We start from the raw sequence: 6,000 nt of genomic DNA, 5'->3' as shown, positions 1-6,000 counted from the left end.
ATCATCAATGAGGTTGAAGAATCGAGCTTCAGTAGAGTTGTCACCTCCAATGTAGGTATGAAACGCGAAGTTGATTCTAGGAAGATTGAAGTCCCCTAAAATCAGGATATGAGAGAATCCAAGACGCGTAGAGCGGGTTAATCCTTCCTGCAAACGATTGTCGTACTCGATGTCAGCAGTGGGCTCCCTGTAGGTGACCCCAACTAGGCACCTCGAGGTGGTAGACAATCTTACTGAGCACCATACTGATTCATCAAGATTGTGAAACTCTTGGTTGTGAAGTTGGTGCGCCTCCAGGCATGATCGCATGTATAATGCTACCCCGCCCCCCCCATTCCAATTTTTCTATCGTTGTGAAATAAAGACATTCCAGATGCTGCTAACTCCTGGTCTGCAAACTGAGACGATATCCAATTTTGGGATATTCCTATCAGACGAGCATCATTGGAGTTGCTAAGTTCACGTAGCTCATCCATTTTGTTCGGCGAACTCGCGGCGTTCATGTATAAGTAGTTTATGCTCTCAATTTGGAACGCGTGAGCTTCCTCCTGTGTGTCTATATGAGCCTTGCGTGAGTGGACAAGTAGTATACCTAAGCAATGTTTACCGAGTTGGTAGGCCCCGTCTTTTACACGTCTTTTTTTATCAAGACAGCCCACAAGTGGAATTGCCAGCTCCAGCTTACGTTTGGTCCTGCTGTCGTGTGGCCTATCTGGATGCATATGGATGCTAGTCGGCAACCGTCGTCTATTGGCACGAGATGTTTCCAGAATTGCAGCCGCCATATGGGAGGAGGGGAAGGTTATCTTCAATAGCCGGGGTCTGGAGTCTCCGTCTTTCTTGGCTAGTAGCGTCACCTGTTGGGTCAGTATGTTTTTGAGTTTCAAGGAATTCTTAATGAAATTCCATTCCCGAATATCACAGTTTTCTTGAGCTGGGTCCATATCTTCCGGTACACCTTGCACAATGATATTTCTTCCGCGGAAAAACGCCTCGCGAGATTCCTTAGGGATGTTCCGGATGAGATTTCGTTCAGGATACGGTATTTCGGGCAGTATTCTTATGTTCCCATCAGATTTCAGTAAGTGACTCGCTAGCAGGACGCCCTCTACTTCGGAAGCATTGTTAATTGTAACACGAAGCAGTTTCGAGTGGTTTATGTGGTTAGAGTCCTTCCCCCGAGTGAGCCGTGTGACCGTCAAAGGCTCTATTCTAGGGAGTTCAAGCCCCCCAGAGCATCCTATCATTTTTGTCCTGCATACTGAGAGGAAGGTCAGGGGTGTCAATAAGGTTCATGACTATGACAGAGTCGTCACGAACCGTGATTGATTTCCCAGGTTTTTCAGGGCGTCTAGGTTCGGTACCTTGTTGTTTGGATGACGTAGCGCGTTTTCGATTCCTAGGCTCGATGATGACCGGGCGGACAGTCTTGGGGGTAGACTGTGCTGCCAAGTCACCGCACAGTACTCGGGATGTTCACCATCGGCGGTGACGCTTGGTCCTTTTTATCCCTGGTAACGTGGGTCCAACCACCTACAGGGTTTTTGGGAACCACTGTTTCACTCAAGGACTCTTCCCTGAGGGACACAAGTTTACTCAGGGAGCCAATCACCGTCGATGTTGAGATGGTGCTGAGTTTCATCACGTCACTACTCGTGCATTTACCTGCACCATCGATAGTCGACCTGTCGATACCCCTTTTCTTGTTTGCACTTTGCGTTCCTGTTTTGCTACCCGTCGTGGCACTGTCATTTACCAAGTTTTTAGGGTAATGATGGTACGCAGCATAACTACAGTATCAGTGCTGCAGGTAACACATACCCACCTACGATCAGACTTGCTGAGTCTGCTATAGGCTGTTGCTGTTAGATCTGTGCACGCTTCGTGGAACCAACCTTTGCAGTTGTCATATTGCATGCCAGATGTAACAGCAAAACGACAAACAGGTCTTTTGCATGAATTTCTCATGGCTAATGATATAGACTGTCTTATCAATACAAGCAGTAAGTCTAGGACTGTTAAAAGAAACACAGTACACAAAAACGGATAAAAATAGTTTACGATAAGCTAAAAACTAGTCTTCACGTGAAAACTAAAAAAACCGATAGTGAGCTGAGGCGAAACCACGGTTAACCATTAGGTTGGGTGAAACTCAAAAAAGTAATCTACCGAACGTATAGCTCAGAATAGATTCTTTAGATTGGAAATGCTACTTTTGTTTCGTAAGAACACAGGAAAAGTTTGAGAAAAGCAAATCACGTTAGGACTAGACTTTCCATTCGAAAAGCGCGCGGCAAGTGTTAATCTATCCCTTTCTGAATAGATCAAGAAAAAATCCGTTCATAAGATGACAGTTTATTGCTTTCTAACACAAAGTGTTTCGAATCCTGGAAAAGTTCTCCGATCCACAATCGAAATGCACTATCTCAGTCAACTCAAGCAACACACTCAAAGAGGAGGACAACCAATCCGGCTGTCGCCAAGATTAGGTATCCACTAAAACAAAATATATACAACTCAGTAAGAAACATAGAAACACAGTGAAGGCAAAAGAAAGGTAAGAAAACCGTAATAAAATGAAATGTTACCATTGTCATTGGTGTGTTCGCTTATCGATCGCACTTTACACTCCCCCCGAAACGCGCACCACGTCCATCGTCCTACTTCGTCGTCGCTATCAGATAACCGACTTCTTCCAGTAAGCATAGGCTTCGTACATCCCGAACGCTTTCGTCGTTTGTCGTTCTCAACTTCGCTGTACGAACTCGTCCATCATGGCCATAGCTTACCTGTTCGACAATGGCTTTATGCCATAGACTTCTACTCGTTTCAACGCTACTAACGAGAACTAGGTCGCCCGGTTGCAAATTCTTGAGTACGTTCAACCATTTATCTCTTGTCTGGAGAGTCAGTAGATATTCTCTTACCCACCCATACCAAAATGCGGTAGTCAATCTCTGAGCTTCTTTCCATCCTTTATTGTATAATAAAGTCTTATCCCCAGAAACATCGTCAAATGATAATCCTTTATAAATCAAAAACAATTTATTCGGCGTAAGAGCCTCTAGGGTGCCAGGATCATCCGTCATTTTAACTAGTGGTCTGTTATTTAATATCTTTTCTGCCTCAATTAAGAACGTTTGCAAAGCTTCATCGGTCAGCACGTTTTGAAATAAAAACTCTCTTCGAATTCTCCTAATAGATCTTATGATGCGTTCCCACATACCGCCTCGGTGTCTTGCCCTAGGTAGGTTGAAACACCATTCACATTCTCGTTCTCTGAGGTGGTTCTCTATTTTGTTTGGTCCCAAGAGCATGTAATCTGTCTCAAACTGGCATCTGCACCTCGGAAATTTGAACCGTTATCGCTAAAAATACGCTTCGGGCATCCTCTTCTGGAAATAAACCTTGATAATGCGCATAAAAATGATTCAGTATCTAAAGAGTTAGCCATTTCAATGTGAACAGCTCTAATAAATAAGCAGGTCAATAAACAGCCGTAGCGTTTCTCAACGACTCTCTCTCGTTTGGTGTAGAATGGTCCGAAGTAATCCACACGCACTTGGCTAAAGGGCGGCGAATAATTCTCTAGTCGGCACTCCGGCAACGGCGCCATTATTTGGGAGCATGGCATGGAGCAAAATCTTATACATAGGTAGCATCGTTTTAGGACCTTCCGGACGGCAGAGTATTCTCTATCGACCCAATACTCTTCAAGAATACCACTTACAGTTTGAGTCACTCCGGCGTGTATGTTAATCAAATGATGATGCATTATAATCATATCTGTGACAAAGTGATTATCAGGAAGAATAATTGGATGTTTGGTTTCAAAGGGTAAACACGATCATTGCAGATGTCCTCCGACGTGGATCTTGCCTTCAAACATCAAATGGTTGAGATTTCTAATCAAACTTTGACGAATTAACTTTTTTCTCCTGACCGTCTTGTTCATTCTTTCCTGACCTCCCTGCTGCTTAGAAGCGTTGTCTCTGAGCGTTAATGGTGAACTATCCAGAATTCTTTTTTCGACCGGAAATGCGGCACTTTGGAACAGTTTAATTATGTCGCTGTTCGATTTACAGATATCTGCAACACTTAGTGTGCCCGAGATTAGACATTTCCCATTCTTCTTGTTTAACGTACTATCGATAAACCGTCCGCAGTATGAAAACACCCTTAATAATCTGGACCATGACATACACGTGCGAAATCGATCTAGAAACTTGTCGCTGCATTTCGGGATCCAAAATCTTCCGTCATTACATGGGCCGAAGTGTTCTCACCCCTTTCTAAGTTAGGCCGTTTATTTTCTTCCTCCCACAGGAATCCCGGCCCTTGTAACCACTCCTTTATCTTGGTTTTATCGTTTAGTGATAGTCCATGTGACGCGTGATCCGTGGGATTCAATTTACCTTTCACGTATCTCCATTGGTTCGGCGTAGACAATTCATGTATAGTTGCTGACCTGTTACTCACAAACCTTTCAAATCGTTTAGCCGTATTTTGCATGCAATGAAGCACAATAAACGAATCCGTCTAATAGATGACCGATGAAACAGGAATATTTAACTGTTACTTGCATGCTTTCCAATCTTAGAACATAGAACACAGGCTGTTAACACAATTCTGGGCATAGTGACAAGTTTTAGGGGAGCAACTCTAGACTTAGCTAGCAGAAATTAGCAATGAATCTGAACAGAAACACTTTCGTAACGAATATATGCAACAACACCATACGCAAGCTTAGAAGCATCGGAAAAACGATGAATTTGAGCAGATGATGGTCCAAACCTTGGTTTCAGACATCTTGATATTCTTAAGTAGTTCGACTCTTTTATGTGTCTTCACCAAACATTCCACTCCGCTTGACAATCCATGGGTAACTCTGCCTCCAATCTAATTTCCGCCGACAGGTATCTTGTAAAACCACTTTGGCTGGTAGTATTATTGTGGCTATAAACCCAACTAGATCAAAGATAGATGCTACATACGATAAGATGTTTCCTCTGGTTAGGTTTTCATGGATCTCATTAACTTTAAAACACAATTCGTCGGTTCCGACGTTTCACTCTATTCCCAGCGTTTTCTTACTCGTCTCATTAGACCCACAAACGGTAATGTTTTCTTCAATACGGTCTTCCTGTGGAATGAACTCCAAAACTTCAATATTATTACTGATCCATTTAGTTAAATTCTTCCAAACTCAGAAGTCTTTTGAATTGTGAATATATCAGTTTTGCTTCTTCTCTAGTATCCACACTTATCAATAAATCGTCCACATAGAACTGTTCCTTAGCTAATTGCGTAACAACCCTGGGAAATTTATCTTGATTATCAGAGATCGTTTTCTGCAAGGCAAATGTGGCACAACATGGCGATGAGGTTGCTCCGAACAGATGGAATTTCATTCTATAGACCTCTGGCTCCTTTTCTAAGTTCCCACTTGGACACCACAAATACCTGAGAGCATCTCGATCATACGCCGGAACTACTGTTTGATGGAACATGGCTTCAGTGTCCGCCGTAAGACCTATTGGTCGTTGCCGAAACCTGGTAAATACGTCTATTAGGTTATTGACTAAATCAGGTCCAGAATAAAGATTATTGTTTAAAGACGTTCCAGCATACTGAGCTGCACAATCAAAAACTATTCTTAACTTGTTAGGCTTCTTAGGATGGAAGACAAGGTGATGAGGAAGATACCGAATTTGTCCATCAGCATGGTTATCGTTTACTTTTTCGGCACAATCTCGTTCTATATACTGAGTCATGGCACTCGCATAGTCTTGGAGCAACTTTGTAAGTCGATCTTTCAAACAGCTAAGCCCACGTTCCGCTAATTTCTTATTATTAGGCAACTTGTGTTCTTGCCTCCAAGGCAGAGCTATTTGATAGTGCCCATTTAACCTTTGCACTGAATTTGATATAACACTGAGTGCTATACAATCTTCTACAGACATCGACGTAGTACGACTAAATGGATCTTTGAATTCAGTT

Source organism: Schistosoma mansoni (genome assembly GCF_000237925.1).
Source record: "Schistosoma mansoni, WGS project CABG00000000 data, chromosome 4 unplaced supercontig 0032, strain Puerto Rico, whole genome shotgun sequence".
Lineage (NCBI taxonomy): Eukaryota > Metazoa > Platyhelminthes > Trematoda > Strigeidida > Schistosomatidae > Schistosoma > Schistosoma mansoni.
The sequence above is the reverse complement of the archived record's forward strand: the minus strand, read 5'-3'. Positions refer to the sequence as shown.